At 40.0% G+C, this 18,424-nt stretch overlaps 1 protein-coding gene across 1 annotated transcript in view; it reads right to left on the reverse strand.

Annotated features, from left to right (window-relative positions):
* Positions 1-18,109, reverse strand: part of LOC128695046 (uncharacterized) — a gene marked incomplete in the record, with an annotated part of 159,169 nt that extends 141,060 nt beyond the window's left edge. Inside the window, 1 exon segment of the mRNA XM_070091331.1 lies at positions 17,975-18,109.
* Between the last annotated feature and the right edge of the window lie 315 nt (positions 18,110-18,424).

Raw genomic sequence — 18,424 nt, forward strand, 5'->3', positions numbered from 1 at the left:
GATCAAAATGGGTGGGAGTACCCGTATTTAAAACATGGAGGGGGTCAGAGGCGAGAAAAGCCTCCAACTGGATGCCACGTGAGTCACAGTGAGACCTCCCCAGAGGAAATGGTGGGCATTAAAATTGCCAAGTAACAGAAGTGGTGGTGGTAAGGATGAAACAAGAAAGGCAAAATCTGGGATAGAAAATGCTCGAGAAGAACATATTGTAAACCACTTATTCAAGTGGATACGGGCTGCAGTGTAATGCAGCGAGGTATGGACAAATAGTTGACAGTACGGAATATCATTGCGTAGAAGAAGGGCACTTTCATTAAAGGTCCCATCTGAGAAAGGATCCGAAGAATACAATAAATTATAGCCTGAGATAGGTTGGAAAACAGCTGAGTGTAATTTTGGTTCTCGTAAGCAAGCACCAACAGGGGAAAATCTGGAAAGCAACACCTGAAGCTCGCCCCGATTACCCCTGAGGCTGCGGATATTCCACTGTAAATAGGCCATGATTGGCGATGAAGAAAATACCAGGAATCTGTAGGGAAAGGCACCTACGGACTAGAGGGGTTAGAAAAGTCAACGTATGGTGCCACTGGAAGACGTTCAAGCAGCGAAGGAACGGAGCGTTGCGAAGAATGGGGTTGTGAAGATGAAGGAGAGGGAAGAGAAGGAACAGGAAGTGAATCAGTGTCCATTGAAGGTTTAGTCTCTGCAATATATTCTGAAATGGCTTCAAGTGTTTCTGAATTCCAAGATGTATGGGAGACCATATTGGAGATAGAAGGGGGAGGGTGAGTAAAGATTGGGACAGTAATGGACTGTACCAAAGTAGAGGGGGATGAAAGAGAGTAAGAGACTGGAGATGAAGTGTGGGGGGGGGGGACAAGAGGCAGAAACCTGGGAGGTGGCAGAAGAGGGAGAAACTTGGGAGGGGACGGGGGTGGAAGGCATAGTACGAGGAGGAGGGTGAATCTCCACACTTGTAATAGAGCCAGAGAGAGGGGAAGAACTAGGCACAGAGACTGGAAAAGTAAAGTGTGGAGGTGGAAGAAGGGAAGGAAGGGGCAAAGAAGATTTGAGCAATGTGGATTTTTTTGACTTCTGAGAAGTAGAGGGGCGATTGGCATTAGGTGTCATATGAGGTCTTGTTGATACTGGGGCTTGTGAGGAAGGACGCGAAGATGTGAGAACAGACTGAGTTGTAGTCGGGACGTCAGAGCCGAGGACAGCAAAAGGATTAGATGCCAGAGTGGCCATGGGAGGGGTAACAGAGGAGGCTGCAGAAGATGGGACCCCAGAAGTGGGGGGATGTTTCGAAACACGAGAATAAGAAACACGGGGTAGTCTCCCTTGGAGGCGGAGATGAGTAACTGCCATAGCATAAGGGAGACCTTCTGCCTCTTTGAGGCAACGGATTTCACGTTCATTTAAGTAGACTTGGCAACGGCGGGAGTCCGAAGGGTGAGCTTCATTAAAATTAAGGCAAGATGGAGGTTGACTGCAAGATGTATTAGAATGGTCGTCGGCACCACAGACTGGGCATTCGGATATAGATCTGCAATATTTCGCTGGGTGACCAAAACGAAAGCAATTTCTACACTGTTGTGGTGTAGGTATCACCTTTCGAACTTGTAACCGATGTCCCGTGACATATACAGAGGACGGGAGTTCTCGGCTGTCAAAAGTTAAACGAGCCACATTGCAAGGGTAACGTCTCCGCCCAAGGGCAGGAAGGACATAAGTGTCTACTTTGAGGATTGGGAGATCCTGGAGTTCCAGCTGTTCAAAAATGTCATTGCCACATGACTGGAAATTCTGTTGGACTATGGTATGGGGCAGAATGACAGTACCACTACAAGAATTGAGAGAAAGATGTTTTTCAACAGTGACAGGAGTAGTATCGATATTCAAAAGGAGAGAAAGATCATGAGCTTGGGTAGCATTCTGGACAGTGACGATGAGCGTACCGCTCTTGAGAGCATGAAATGAAATATCTCTACCAACATGACTTTGCCAATACTATGGTCAGAAAGATAGGCAGAAGAAGAAGTCGGTCTTAAAGAATTTAGTCCATTGTGTGGTCCGAAACTGATCGTGGAGAGGGAGTGCATGACGTGTCGGTCTTTTCCGAGTAGAATGGGAAGATAACGAAGGAGCATCATCAGGAGATTGACGTTGGCGTTTAGGAGTAGGACCGGAGTTGGTCCAGCGTGAAATGGGCTGGCGATTCGAAAATTGCCGTACCGTAGAGGGAGAGGCCGGAAGTATAGTCAAAGGAGAGCAGAGGTCAGACAAATCGAAGGAGTCAGTCGAAGCCCCGGTACCTGAAGCAGGTGAGGAAACATCACCAGCAAGAGGTACAGGGGCATCAGGAGTGTCCGAAGAGTGGTCCAAAAACAAGGCAGGGTCAGAATGGGGTGCGGTATCAAGAAGGGGCCCGGGGATAGTGGGTTCATGGATTGGGTTCTCCATGGTTAGGTTACTCCTTTGCTTTTTGTTTTTAAGAAAAAAAAAAAAGAAAGAAGAAAATAAAATAAAAATAAAAAAAAGAATAAAAAAAGGGGGGAGCGGGGAGGAATAGTTCCCAGGAGGAATGAAGGGGCCGGAAATCTCCCTCCACGCCTAAGAGGACCTCAGCACCGCTAGTAGCGCAGATGCAGCATGGAACCCGTGCCATACCCTACCCTTCATGCCAGTAAACCAGCAATCCGGGATAGCAACCTCACATCTGCCGAGCTACCTTGGTGGACAAAAGAGAGGGCGGCCAGATATCCGCCACAAAGCATACCTCCTTCGGCCACCACCCCCGGAATCCGAAAGGTGGCTTCCAGAGATACACCAGTCGCCCGAAAGACACCCAAAGCTATTCCGGGATACCGGAGAGGGATCGGGTCATCCCCAGGCGATCCAGATTCCACGGCAAACTACGCCACCGCCAAGAACCTCAACGGAATGGGATGGACCCCGGTATCCTTTCCCCTACCTAGGAACTAGCGCGCCTGTGGGAGAAATCCCAAAGGCCAAAAAGAGGAAGGGCAAAAGGGAGGGGTGGGGAGGAGGAGGAGGAAAGGAAAAAGGGGAGGATGGGATAGGGAGGGGGGGGATTGGGGGGTAATTAGGTTCGGTCTGAGGAAGGAGACCGACAGGTCTGATTCCTCAGCCCAAGAGCCTCTTCACCACAACAAGGAGCCCCCCTTGAAGAGGCAACACATCACAGCTCAAAATCTTGCTGCAGAGGAGGAGGAAGAGAGATGGAAGAAGGTGCCTTCTTCAGAAATTAAAAAGATTTTTACTATGTGGGGTAAGATGGAAAGCTTTATGGAGAAACATCACCCTAACGAGGCTGTTGCAAGCCAGGTTGGCAACATGTACAGTGACAAAGTCTTGGGCCATTTTAGGGAAGTGTTAAAGAGACGCCAGAAACAGAGCTCTCTCCACAGTTATTTTGCGAGACAGGACTCCAGTGACTCTCAAGGTGGTCCTAGTGGCATTAAGAAACAGAGAAGACAAGCAACCCCAGAAAAGCAATTGGTACCTGAGGTGTTGCTGGAAGGGGATTCCCCTTCCAAACTATAAACAATCCACTCTCTCTCCTCCTCCAGTCTCCCATACACTAAGAAGAATCTCCAATAAAGGTAAGTGTTATGCTGTTAATGTTTCATTCATCATTTCCCATTGTATTATTTATGTACTACATGTATATTTCATGTAAAAATTTTTTTTGTTTTAATACTTCTGGGTGTCAGGAATGGATTAATTGTACAGTGGACCCCCGCTTAACGATCACCTCCCAATGTGACCAATTATGTAAGTGTATTTATGTAAGTGCGTTTGTACATGTATGTTTGGGGGTCTGAAATGGACTAATCTACTTCACAATATTCCTTATGGGAACAAATTCGGTCAGTACTGGCACCTGAACATACTTCTGGAAATAAAAAATATCGTTAACCGGGGGTCCACTGTATTTACATTATTTCTTATGGAAATTGATTCGTAAATCGTAAATTTCGTTTATAGTAACGGCTCCAGGAACGGATTAATTACGAAAAACGAGGGACCACTGAACATTACAGAATACGTACTCTAGCATTCTGGCACAACCATTAACTACTGTACTGACAACTCTTCATAAACTCTGCCATCTGCAACATAAAAACCACAGCCATCCATTTCTGCTCAATATTGCTGCAGTAGCCCTCTTCATATACAGCATTTCAAAATCAACATGTACTAGCAATCAGAATTAAAAGAAACAATTATATACTGTGCTGTGTAATAACAGCTCCCTTCAAGGCAGGCTAAATTACAGAACTGGAAAGTGACAATGTAGAGAACCTTTATAGCACGTATAAAATCAGTCAAGTACAGGTCCGCCATCACAAATCCGGCAATCAGTTATTCGGTTCCTTCAGTTATTCGGCACTAATTTTGGCTATCATAATTTCAAATTTCCAGGGTCGCCACACCAACCTGCTGGTACTGTTTGGTGGCGCTACTTGCTGCACAAGTCATTCCAATTTCTTTTTCTCCCTTTATTGTTTTAACCTGCTTACTTTTAGCCCTAGCCATGGTTCCAATGAATAAAAGAAACGCTTCTCATTATGTAAAGCACCTACACAGTACATTATCCATTAAAGATAAGGTGGCTTTGAAGCCACTGTAGGTTGCCATGAGCTCAGTCTCATGAAGCAGGAGAATATGCTTTATTATTACGCTAATATCAACACTACAGCTTATTTGCCTATCACAATTGATCTAATATGACATAAGAAACAATATAAATAACATAAAACATGTTAAATACTCCAGAATGAATAATATTTGGCATAACACTGAGCAGTTCAACAGAGTTATGAAGAGGATATGGTAAACAAATACCATTCTCCTATCCTTGTCTTGGTGGCTTATATTAGAAAAAACGGAGTATAGCACAGGGCTAACTATGATATACACTCGTACTCCACCATAAACATGAAACAAAAAAATTATTTTCTTTCTATAGATTATCACACACAGCAGCATGTGTGTAAAGAACCTAGGATAACCCCAAAAAAGTCAACGTGGCTTATTTTTAGTACCTGGCTTGGGTTAGCCATATATGATTTTTGGTAAATATTCAATTCCCAGCCAGGGTAGAAACAATAGGCGTGTTTCTTTACACCTGTTGTCTATGTTTACCCATCAGTAAATGGGTACCTGGGTGTTAGTCGACTAGTGTGGGTGTTATCCTGGGACACTGACCTAGTTTTCTTGAAATACTCAGCATAACAAGTGCCTTTCTATACAGTAGTATGTCACTGATGTCAGCTAGGCCTGTATACCTTGTACATGTACGTGTAGTAAATAAAGATATTATTATTATTATTATTTTCTCAGTTGTTTGTTGGGTTATCTTATTCAAACTTGGGCAATGTATGATGGAACGATACTTCTTCACGTACACCAAAAATGAAAGAAATCAGACCATTAGTGGCCGCTTAGCGGTACATTTTTGTATGGTTGTTATGGTTATATTCTCATTTTTTCGGTCTCATTTGATAGAATGAAAGATACATTACAGAAATAGATATGATTTTGATTGCTTTCATGACGAAAAGTACCTTGAAATTGTGCTCACAGTAGCGAAAATGTTCTATTCTTTAGCGAAGCTCAAGAGTAAACAAATGATGTCACCGTCTAATACCTGTCCGCCTGCCAGTCTAAATTCCAGTACGGAGTCAAGAATGGATTAGCATTATTTATACAATTATTACAACAATGCAGTAGTCTGCATAACAGTAAATCTTCTATTTTTTTGTGAATAAAAATTCCAAACGGTAAGCAAAAGTAATATAAGAGGGGCCTGTAGCCGTGACTAATGAACAGAGAAAATGTTATTTTAGTGCCAGGAATGTCTGCATTGCTTATTCTGGACCCTATTTTGAAATTGGCATCTGTTGAAATTTGTGTGAAATCGGCCAAATTGCCAATTTCTGACCACTTTATTGGGTAGTTGAAGTAAGTGAATGGGCAGTTTCTTGTACTCAGTTGACAGACTAGAAGTAAATAAGTTTATTCAGGTATACACAAATACAGTTACATAGATTATCATACATAGCAGTGTATGTATAGAGAACCTGGGATAACCCCAAAAAGTCAGACAAAGTGACTTATTTCCAGTGCCTGGCTTGGGCTTGCCATATATGATTTTTGGTAAATATTTTTTTTTCTCAGTTGTTTGTTGGGCTATCTCATTGAAATTTGGGCAATGTATGATAGAAAGATGCTTCTTAACGTACAACAAAAATAAAAAAGACGGATGATAAATAAGGGAGTTCACTTCTCAGCCATTAGCCGCCTCTTTGCAGTATATTTTCGTATGGTTTTTATGGTTGTATTCACATTTTTTGGACTCATTTGATAGAATGGAAGATATATTACAGAAATAGACATGATTTTGATTGCTTTCATAACGAAAAGTACCTTGAAATTGAGCTCAAAGTAGCGGAAATGTTCGATTTTTGCCGATGTTCAATGAACTGTATAAGTCAAGTTGGTTAATTTTATTAAGTGTATTCTAACCTAACTACTCTGTAATTCGGCAAACTCAGTAATCCAGCACACTACAGGTCCCAATGATGCCGGATTTGTGATGGAGGACCTGTACCTAAATTATTAACCCTTTGAGAGTCGACAGGCCCTCTCCGAGACTCGTTCTCAGGGTCGGCCAAATTTAAAAAAAAAAAAAAATCATATGAAAAGAAAGAGAATCTTTTCCCGATCATAATGACACCAAAAGTATGAAATTTGATGGAAAACTTAGGGAATTATGCTCTCGCAAAGTTAGCGGTCTCGGCGATGTTTACGCATCGGCAATTTTGCCCACTTTGAGCCCCATTTTTGGCCAATTCCACTGTACTAGTCAACAAAAAACATGAATATTTCACTAGAACTCCATTTTTTCTATCAAATGAGTGCAAGAAACCACCCATTTACCAATTTCAACTATCCAGTACAGTGGTCAGAATTTAGCAATTTTGCCAATTTCACACAAATTTCAAAAGATGCCAATTTCCGAAAAGGGTCCAGAATAAACAAGAAAGACATTCCTGGCACTAAAATGGCATTTCCTCTATTCATTAGTCACGTCTCAAGGCCCCTCTTACATTCTTTTGCTTTCCGCCTTGAATTTTTATTCTCACAAAAAATAGAAGATTTACTGTTATACAGACTACTGCATTAGTGTAAAAAATGGTATAAATAATATTGGCACACTTGCGAAAGAATATTAGACTCACCAGTTGACGTGTATTGGACGCTTGGCATGACTTGTTTACTTTTGAACTTTGGTAAAAATCGAACATTTCTGCTACTTTGAGCTCAATTTCAAGGTACGCTTCATTGTAAAACCAGTCAAAATCATCACAGATTCTGTAACATGTCTTCCATTCTATAAAATGAGACCAAGGAAACTAGAATACAACAATAAATACCATACAAAAATACAGTGCAAAGTCGCTGTTTTAGTCCAAAAAAACAAAGTTTTTTTTTTTCTCATTATGCAGTGTGCTGCAGGATTTTTTTTTTTTTGTACTGTGCACACTGACTACATAGACCCATTCTTTCATATGTAGGCCTACCAGCTTTCTCCCACTAGATTTGAGGGCGCTAGAATTTAGGCGTACTAGTACGTCAAAAACCCTGGGTCGTAAGCCATACTAGTACAGCCGAAACCCTCAAAGGGTTAAGAGAACCTTAAGTCCCTCAAACTGCATTCCTTAGAACATAGGTGAGAAAGATGCACAATCTATGCTAGAACCATTTGGTTATTCATCACTTTAAACATTTTGCTTTTAACATTATCAAATATACAAAATTATTAATTTGCTACTGCCATGACTAATTCACTCTCTGTCCAATACATAAATCACAATCACAAAGCAAATAAAACAATTCAAAGTGTTTTTCACATTCCTCATTTATAATTCATTCATTCACTGTCATGGACAGTAAGTCGAGCACTGGGTAACAAATTTGCAGTACTATTAACAATTAGCTAATATGACCAACTCGGTCTCAGTACATAAATATACAAAGCTAATAAAACTACAATATAGTATTTCCAAAATATTTTTCACATTCCTTAATCCATATTCATAATTCACTCCATCACTGACCCTAAGAGACTGCAAATTGAAATAAAAGGGGAAACCTCCCCACCAATCAAGCTGAAAGTGTTGCTGGGTTCAAACCCTGCCACTAAATTAAGGTGATCCAACATCGAGGAGTTCAAAACCTTCAACCTTTACATGCTGGATATGAACTTAACTCTTGGCTCAGTGGTAGAATGTTTGACTAAACCAAAAAGACCTAGATTCAATTCCCGGGCTGGGTGAGATGTAAGAATATGTCTCCTTACACCTGCTGACCATGTTCACCTAGCAGTAACTATGTAATGTATGTGTTACTAGATTGTCGACTTGCAATCTATGGAGGTACAGTAAGGACCACAATAAAAATAAGCCGTGCTGCTCGACTTTCTTGGGTTATCCTAGGTTAATAATCATCTGAGATTGATAACCAGAAATGCCTTCTTACCCAACAACCAATACCAGTAATACAGGGGTATTTATTTCCACTTAGTACTTTATATCTTCCCAACGTAAGTGAAACCACAATGATGCCATGGTGAACGAATAAATGTAGACCAACAGTTGAATGTACTGCCAAGTTCCATGCTTTCATATGCATACAGACATAAGCGTGGAGTTTTACCTTTAATTTTCTTGCCTAACTATATTCGCAATCTTTCGGCATTTACATACGCCCACTTATTACAGTACTTGGTAGGAGATTGTTAAACAAATAATATATGTAGAAGTTATAATTTTATTACAAACAGGAACTCAAAAGAGGAAGAATACAATAACAAAAAAAAAAAGTCACAACCAAGGTTGACAACTAAAACCTCTCCTCTCTCTGACAGTTTTTTTTTCATTTCCCTGTTCTCTTCCAACAGTCTCTCCCAGCCAAAGCCTCACATCTGTAGCTTCCCTTTCTGGGCCTCTTACCTTTTAACTACAGTAGTACTGTATTCAGAGAGCTCTTCATCCCTTATGTATAACTTTGATTTATAATAAACATTGCTTATTTTTTCCAATTTTCTTTTAACCTAATCAAATATAAATACTGTATCCCATTAATCACACGCTTTTATGGGTTTCAGCCAACACCACCCAAACCTGCTACTATTCTCTCTCTCTACTGGACCTCATAACATCTGAAGAATTATAATCAAAAAGAAGTGCTAAACCACAAGGGCTATACTGAAGAATTATAGTAGTAATTCATGATGAAAGGATAGAAGGATCTTGTCACACACTACCACAATAAGGGTAATTCACAGGTCATCCGATAGATAAAACACTTCCTCTCGTTACCTTTTGGGTGCCTCTCCCTAATGAAAACTATAGCATAGCACATTACGGTAATACTATACTGTATTTTATTAGGCCAAGAAAAGAGCTTGATTTTTTTTTATGCATTTTAAAACCTAGTATGGTTTCAATTGGGTACACTCCTTTATTTTGCTGATAACAATGCAGTAGTTTATGAACTTGTTGATTTTACTGTCCTCCATTTTAACTGCTGTTGTGGGGTCTACCTCCACCTACATTTAAATTCCTCTTTTAACACACACTGGAAATTTATAAAGTATTACTATCCTGCACATTATCTAATCTGATACCCACTCAAATCTTTGTAGAGATACTTTGTCTAACACTAATTTAGTTTCCTTTGCAAAATTTAGTTTAGGTTTTGTATACATAACACAAAATTTATACGTCTAGTGAATACCAGTGATCTCATCAATGTTCCCAAAGTCACTCATCAAATTTCTTCTGCATACAGTATACATGTAGACTCTGATCCACCACGAGGCCTGGTCTCAGACCAAGTCGCGAGGGCATTGACCCCCGAAACCCTCTCCAGGTAAACCTAGTGAAAAGCCCTTTCATATACAGGATAGACAATGAAGACCTACAAAAGTTTGGACAGCTATAAATATTTCTGAGCTGGTTGGGCAAATGATACCATAGTATAGTACACACAGGAGTTGACTGGGTGAATGATGCCATAATATACTACATACAGAAGTTGGCTGGATGAATGATGCCATAACAGCACATACAGGAGTTGGTTGGGTGAATAATGCCATAATGAAGCATCACTGCTAAATCTGACACTTCTATGCATTTTTTTTTTTTAACACATCAGCGTTTCCCACTGAGGCAGGGTGACCCAAAAAGAAAGAAAAATAACTTTCATCACTCATACATAATCATTGTCTTCACAGCAGTGCTCAGATATGACAGTTTAGATGTCCCTCCAAACTGCCAATATCCCAAACCCCTCCTTTAACCCTTTCAGGGTCAGCAGGCCCGCCAGTTCTCAGGGTCGGAAGAAAAAATTCAGAAAAAAAAAAATCTTATAAAAATAGTTTTTTTTCTAAACATTAGGGGCTAAAAAAAATTTTTTTGCCATCAATACTTACGAGATATGGAGGCGTGAAGTTGACAGAAAATGACCGGCATACAGCAACATCACCGACTGCCAGCCACCCGGTAATTTTTTTTTTTTTGTACTTTTTTCTATTTTTTTTTCTCAAGTAACTTTTATGGCCTGTGAGACCAATATGAGCACTATTTTGTAAGTCTTTTCTCTTTCTATACTACACAATAACTGCACAAACACTGTTGTCACTATCACTGTTTATAAAACTTGTTTCCACAAATGAACAATATAAAATGTTATGTATTACTATTTTTCTATATTTTATATACACATATACAGCCACAGGACATGTTTCTAGAAGGTCTGCAGCCTGTGGAAGTCTTTGAAACATGGTGTCATGCACAATGGTGTTTTGCACTCCTCACACATAAAACGAGTGCCTCTGCGTTGTTGTGGGCATTTTTTTGTATGTGCACAGACGTAACACCTCTTCTGACCCTTTTTCTTGAAAGCAGTAGCAGGCAGTTTTGTTAGGAAGTGATCACCATGCTTCAGACGTGAAGGTAGTTGATAATTTCATGGGTGGTTTTTCTATTGCAGGTGTTGTTCCTTGGTACTTGATAATTAAACCATACCACGGGCGGGGATAGAACCTGCGATCAGAGTCTCAAAACTCCAGACCATCGCGTTAGCCACTGGACCAGCTAGCCACAATAAGATTCATCCAACTAGGTATATTTCTACACCATAGGAAGTTAGCATAGGCACCACTGTGACCACAAATGCAAGTTTTTACAGACGAATCTCCAGCTAGCTTGGCCATGACGAACTGTAGATCAAGTCCCTTCAAAGCCGTTAACATGACTCATAAAATCGTAATGACATGATTGCAAACAAGCCATACCATGGGCAGGGATAGAACCCGCGATTAGAGTCTCAAAACTCCAGACCATCGCGTTAGCCACTCAACCAGCTAGCCACAATAAGATTTGATTATTATTTGTCTGATGACAAACAAAATTTGCCATATGGTGGTTTGTTTCTGGTCCTCAACTTATACATATTATAAGCAATGAGCATGGAAATGTCCAGAATATGGAAAAAAAGTTTTATGTACCACTTATAACTCTTGCAAACCCAATCTGCATGTCACATTTGTCCACTGAACGCATATTGAGGGTGTAGTCAATCACAGCTGCAGGTTTCAGATTGGGTTCATTGCTCTCTCTATGCTGCCTGCCAGTGTCTGCCATTTTGTTAGAGTGTACTGATGACAACAGTGTGACATCTCGTTTGTCATGCCACCGAAATGCCATGATGTCATTGGCAGCAAACACCTGCACCTCACCTCTACGAGTGCCAGCGTCGAACCTGGGCATATGTCTGCGATTTGCACACACTGTGCCACACATTTGTCATGTTCACTTGCAAGAAATCACTAAGGGGCTTGTGTACCAGTTATCAGTATATAATATATGCCCCTTACCAAGATATGTTTCCATCATTGTTCTAACCACATCACCAGAGATACCCAGTAACTTCCTGGTATCTCACATTGTATTAAGTGTACACAATTATATCCAATACAAGATCACTGTAGCAATCATACAGCACAAACAACTTTATACCAAAGCATTTCCTCTTGCTTGGTATGTACTGCTTGAATGAGTCTTCCTTTGAACAGAATCAAAAACTCATCAATAACAAGTTTCCTGAAGGGATAAAATTACATACTGAATTTCTGTTTCAGATACATAAACACATTCCTAATCTTATATAACCTGTCGTTTCTGTCAGGCCTGGTTTTGTCTGAGAAGTGAAGCATACATGATAATAGCACAAATCGATTCACTCCTATTATATCACTGAAACCTGGGGTTGCAATTAGGCGGTCTGTTGACCAGTATGATTTCACACTGTGCTTATACACATGTGGCATAAGCATTATTGTGGCAAACAAAAGATACATCTCAGCCACAGTTGTCTCCTTCCACTGGTGTAGGTGAGAGAGTGGTGAAAGTATTGTGTTTGCCATGGTGTACTCGAAGTATCTGTTGCTTTCCCTGACAATTTCCATCGGGGGTTTGTCAAAAAATATCTCAAAACATTCCAGTTCAGTGGCATTGTTCCCAAGTGTACAAGATGGCTGTATTCCACTTTGGCTTTCATCAAACTGATGGGGATTTGGAACAAAATTGGCAGCTTCCTGCCAATCCCAGGTGAGGTCTGCTGGTGGATACTGGATACTGACAGGTGGTTGTGGTTGTAGAGGTTGTAGTTGTGGAGGTTGTGGCTGTGGAGGCTGGTGTAGTGGGTGGGTGGGGGATGATGGCCTTTGTTGTAGATCAGCTGAGGCAGCGGCGTGGGTGGCAGCACAGGCCACTGCTGGTGCCTCATGGCTGGCACCACCACCAGATGCATCTACATTTTCCATCCCAGTTGCAACACTATCATCTTCATTTTCACTATCTGTTCCTGTTGTACAGCCACGGGATGTACTCCGAGATGTACTCCTTTCCCTTGGAATAGCATATGGTACACTACCAGAGAGCATATACATACCATCATATATACAGACACTTCACTGGAGAATATTCCACTTCACTATCACTACTGGAACTGTTTTCAAGAGCTTTTAGTTCATATTCACTATCACTATCATCACCATTGCTCACATCTGAGTCCTGGATATGGGAAAATAAGAGTTTCCTCTTTCGTTCTGGTACAACTGAACGTGAACAAGACGGTCCAACACAAGAAGTGGAAGGTTGAGGGTCGTCTGGGTTTTCCCCACTATTACCGGTATTATGGTCATTAGTTGCGGTCACAACCTTATCAAAACCTTGAAACTCATCTTCACTGGCACTTCCATCTGTATTAGAACTGTCAATGGGGAACAGAAGTGTCCCAATTCGCCGAGGAGTGAGGAGTTTCTTACCACGAGGCATGGTGAGCAAGGTGTACTAAAATGACATTCCCACAACGTACCACTGAGTCCCAGAATTTTTTCCTACTGTGCACACTGACCATGCAGACCCATTCTCTCACATCTAGGCCTACCAGCTGTTTCCCGCTTAATTTGAAGCCGCTAGAATTCACGTGTACTAGTACGGCACCAACCTTGGCACGCAAGCCGTACTAGTATGGCACCAACCCTGAAAGGGTTAAAGTACAGGCATTGTACTTCCCATTTCCAGGACTCAAGTCCAGTTAACCAGTTCCCCTGAATCCCTTCACAAAATATTACCCTGTTCACACTCCAACAGCTCGTCAGGTCCCAAAAACCATCCGTCTCCAATCACTCTTATCTAACATGCTCTCACACTCTTGCTGGAAGTCCAAACCCCTTGCCCACAACAAAACCTCCTTTACCTACCCCCTCCAACCAATTATTTATTATCAAAATTTAAATGTGAATGCTGCAACTAATATAAATAAAATGTCTTCAGAGACATCAACAAAATAAAAATTATAGAACATTTGGCTAAAACATCATAAATATTTGATGTCATTTGATTCATCAGGTGTACAGTAAATAAAAATTAATAAAATTAATTTAAGATTAAAATAAACTTCAACTGAACTTTAATGTTTTCATGGCTAATATTGCTGACCACTATTCACCAGAACTCTGGTATCAGTTTACATTTTTAAAATGCATATAACCTATGTACACCATGGAAAAAGTACAGTATTTCTTGTGCAAATTGTTATTGTATAGGGGATATTAGCAAAAATAGTACACTAATTTTGGTTGTGCAGCACATTAGCAATACTAGTACATTAATTTTGGTTGTGCAGCACATTAGCAATACTAGTACATTAATTTTGGTTGTGCAGCACATATAAGTCAATCAACACAGTACTGAGTCGTATCACACACCAGCCAAATGTACATAAAGATGTGCCACACTGATGGCGGAGGTTAGGTTATTTTAGTTTAAGTTGGGTGGATTTCATTAGGTTTTGTTTACATGACGAAATATTGTGCTATGATATTATCTCAACTGCAACCCTTAAACTTAATATTTTACAATTCAAACTATAACTGCCAAAATCAGCTAAGTGGCAGGGGTAAACTTCTGTACAGTGGAACCTTGGTACTCGAACTTAGATGGTTCCAGAAGGCTGTTCAAGTGCCAATCTGTTCGAGTACAGAATGAATTTTTCCCAACCAATTTTCTTTTTGGTTGGCTGTTATCGCTAACCCTCTTAGGCCCCATGGTGACTCATTTATACAATATATATTAAATACACCAAAAAATGCGAGGAAAGACGAAACAGTTTAGAGCAAAGTTCTGGCAGGTCATATTTGTTTGGTCGAGTGCCAAGCAAATGGTCAACTATCAAGCAATACATTTACCAAACGACTGAATTGTTCGAGTACAGAGCTGTTCGAGTACCAAGGTTCCACTGGATTACAATCTTTATAAATGCATAATACAATATATATTGTAATATTATTCAGGATTTTTTGAATACTTGTATAGTAAGAAAATTAAACAATTCAAGGTACTATACATGTTTAGTTATCAACTGCAGCATTGTCAATATCAGCATTACTTAGCAGCATGTGTCAGGCATTACCTTACGCATCTGAGCTATTTATATGATGGTTAAGAAATACACAGTTCAGTTGCTTATTTTCTACTTTAAGTTATACATTTTGTTGAAAACATGATTACTTCATTATTATTATTATGATTATTAAACCCATAATAATAATCAATGTGAAATGCTAAAACCTTTGGGGCTAAACAAAGCCTGGGAATGGGCAGATATTAAGGCTGAGAAAAGGAAGAGAAGTCATTTGAATGTAATGGCAGTGTACTTCTGGGAAGAGTGAATGGGTGACAGCTGGGTCACCCTACCTCTGTGGGAAAAAACCAGAATGTAAAAATGAGGATAGGTCCAGCTTTTTGAATCAAGGCACCTCCTTCACAGGGGAGGAGTGCAACAGACAAGTGTAGTAGTAGCAGCAGCAGCAACACACACAGCAAGAGGCATTCTTGAGCTTCTCCGGCACTCGGGCGTCAATGCCCAAAGCTGGAGTTAACTCCAAAAGGATCCTGTAATGCTTGCTGCCTTTGCACCTCCTGACATCATCTGCTGCTATGCAGCTGCCACACCCTTCGAGCCCAGTGTGGGTGGGGTATGTGGCAGCCTAAGGTGTCTAGCTTCTCCCTCTGAGCCCCACGGGGGTGGGGAATGGGGCTAGGCCTCGGGAGAGTTGGTCTCAAAGAAACGAGGAGATACTTGTACCTCCTCCCATAGCAGACATTAGTCTGAGACACCACTTCCTTGACATGGAGCCAAGTCCCGGGCCACCTCTTGGAAAAGGCCCAGGCTGGGCGATTGTACCAGCGAATCTACAACAGGACATCTTTCATAGGATATAGTGAACGTGAATAATTGCCAAACATTTACCAAAGGCAAAGTATTGGCTACACAAGCATGTTGTCTGTTAGCTTCCAGTTTTGTATCATGGCCACAAGCCACTTGAACCCCCCCCCCCCAAGGCTTTCTCAGTAGGAATGCAATACATACTACCTGTTTCAGCAATGCACAGTATAGTAGGTTTCAGGCATTTCAAAATCATTCAATAAACACTGTTTTGCTGAAACTTGTGAGAGGTAAACTTAGTATTACTGGTATGTTGAAAGCACAAGCCTAACTGCCAATACGGTAGATGCACACCCTCTGTTGCCACTTACAAACATTATCCCACAGTTTATCAATGTAACATTCACAACTAGACTGAAAGTCTTTTAAGAATTAAATACCTATACAGTGGACCTTCGAATTTCATCATCCCTTTTCTGTACATAAAACAACAGTTGTTCTCTATAAAATGTATTTTGTTAATATTTCCCATAAGAAATAATTTAAATCCAATTAATCCATTCCAGACACCCAAAAATATTAACAAAAATACATTTTATAGAGAATAACTATAGTTTTACATACAGAAAAGGGATGATGAAATTCATGGACTACCTGAATGGGCTACCAGATCTACTACAATGTTACTCCTAACTTTATTTTCATAAAAAAAAAAACAATACATAAAGAACAAAAAGGCAGAATACCACGACTGGAACAATATACAAATAACCCATACACAGGGTATTATTATTATTATTACTATTACTATTATTATTATTATTATTATTATTATTAAGGAGAAAGTGCTAAAGCCATAGGATTATACAGCACACATTGGGGAGGAGCAGCTTACAATGTTTCAGTCTGACTTGACCATTTACAAAGTCACACTGTGACTTTGTAAATAGTCAAAGTCAAACCGAAACATTGTTGTAAGTTCCTCTCTCCTATGTGCGGATTATTTGTGTGGTTATGTAAGGTAGTACATTGATTCATGGAGAAGCACTAAACTGCAAAGATCATACAGCACTAAGATAATGGGCAGTAATCATATTTGATATAATGATGGGGAGGGCAACAGCAATTTTTTGGATTGCGAGTCCTTGCCAGCCTATTACCATAGCTTTCAAGCTTAGACAACTCTGCCTGAGAAATGGCAATAGATTTCACCATCATTTTGTTCATGAGAGGCAAATTACTGTTAAGGTAAAAATGCAGAATGTACAATATAAATGGTGAATGTGACCTGAACATTTTCCTTGCAATGTAGCTTAACTGAACCAGTTTCTTCAGTCACAACCTCATGGCCCCACATAATTAAAATGGACTTTTTGCTAGTACTAATTAGACTAGCCAAGAAACAATATTCCTGCTGTATATTTCATATTATCCATATTCTTAAACTGCAATGTGTTATAATTTTACTCTTACACTTAATCCAGTTTTACTATATTTTCAGTATATTAGTTAGTTATTCCAGTCATGTTATTGCGACTTACTGGGAGTTGGAGGCAATCAAGTTTGATCCAAGGAAGGGAAGGATAACTTCAATTATTTGGAGATAAATCCTTTACCAGCAATAACCGAGAAATTTAAACTATTACGTTCTTGCAAAATTTGTAAATCTCCACAATCGCAGTAAATGTGTATCCTGCCAAATACAAAATAAGGATAAGTGAGGGTTTAGCTTTTTGGATTAAAACCTATCATGATAATCTACACAATATCATGAATATTTTCCACAAAATTTGAGCTTAATTAAGTCATCAACTCAAATGTTTTATGCAGACACCTGTGTATATCAGTGACAACCGTAAAATGATGGAAAATGTTTGACGAAATTTGCCTTCAGACAGTTTAAATAAGAGAACAGCTTGCAATAACTGTATATACGATGTATGTAATATAATATTGGTGATGTGGGGCGAGTGTTGGGTGTCTGAGGTTGGCAGTATTCCGCTGCTAACACATCTTCCTCTCTCACGTTTATCTCGTGTCTTGCCGCCGCCTCACTGCGGAAACCATGCTTGTCACACGCTACATGTAATATTCTATTAACCTCCGACGGGGAAAGACATAAGGCAGGTAATATACTTACGTTACAAAGACGTTACTACCTCACTTGATGGACAAAATGGAGTTGTTCCAACATTACTGCTACCCACCACCTTTATCCTCACAGTTATACACATTACACTTTATGAGGCTGTGAATGTTTGATAGCAAAACTTATCGAAGGTTCTACCTGTCCTATAATTTAGTGTGGATACCTAAAAGGCCTAAACTTATGCACAAATTTTCTTTCATAAGACTTCCCATATTCTTCTTGATCTTCAAGACTGTGCACTTCCAATATTGATGATACTCCGTCTTCATTATTAACACTAAACATGTCACATGTAATATATCCTATAACTTCTTTCAAACATAATAATAATATTGATGATAATAATAATAGTTTTATTTTATCATGATACATGTTTGTACAGTGTAACAACTGAGTGAACATGCCAAAAGCCACTTTATATACACAGCATTTTGGGCAAAC

Source organism: Cherax quadricarinatus, chromosome 35 (assembly GCF_038502225.1).
Source record: "Cherax quadricarinatus isolate ZL_2023a chromosome 35, ASM3850222v1, whole genome shotgun sequence".
Lineage (NCBI taxonomy): Eukaryota > Metazoa > Arthropoda > Malacostraca > Decapoda > Parastacidae > Cherax > Cherax quadricarinatus.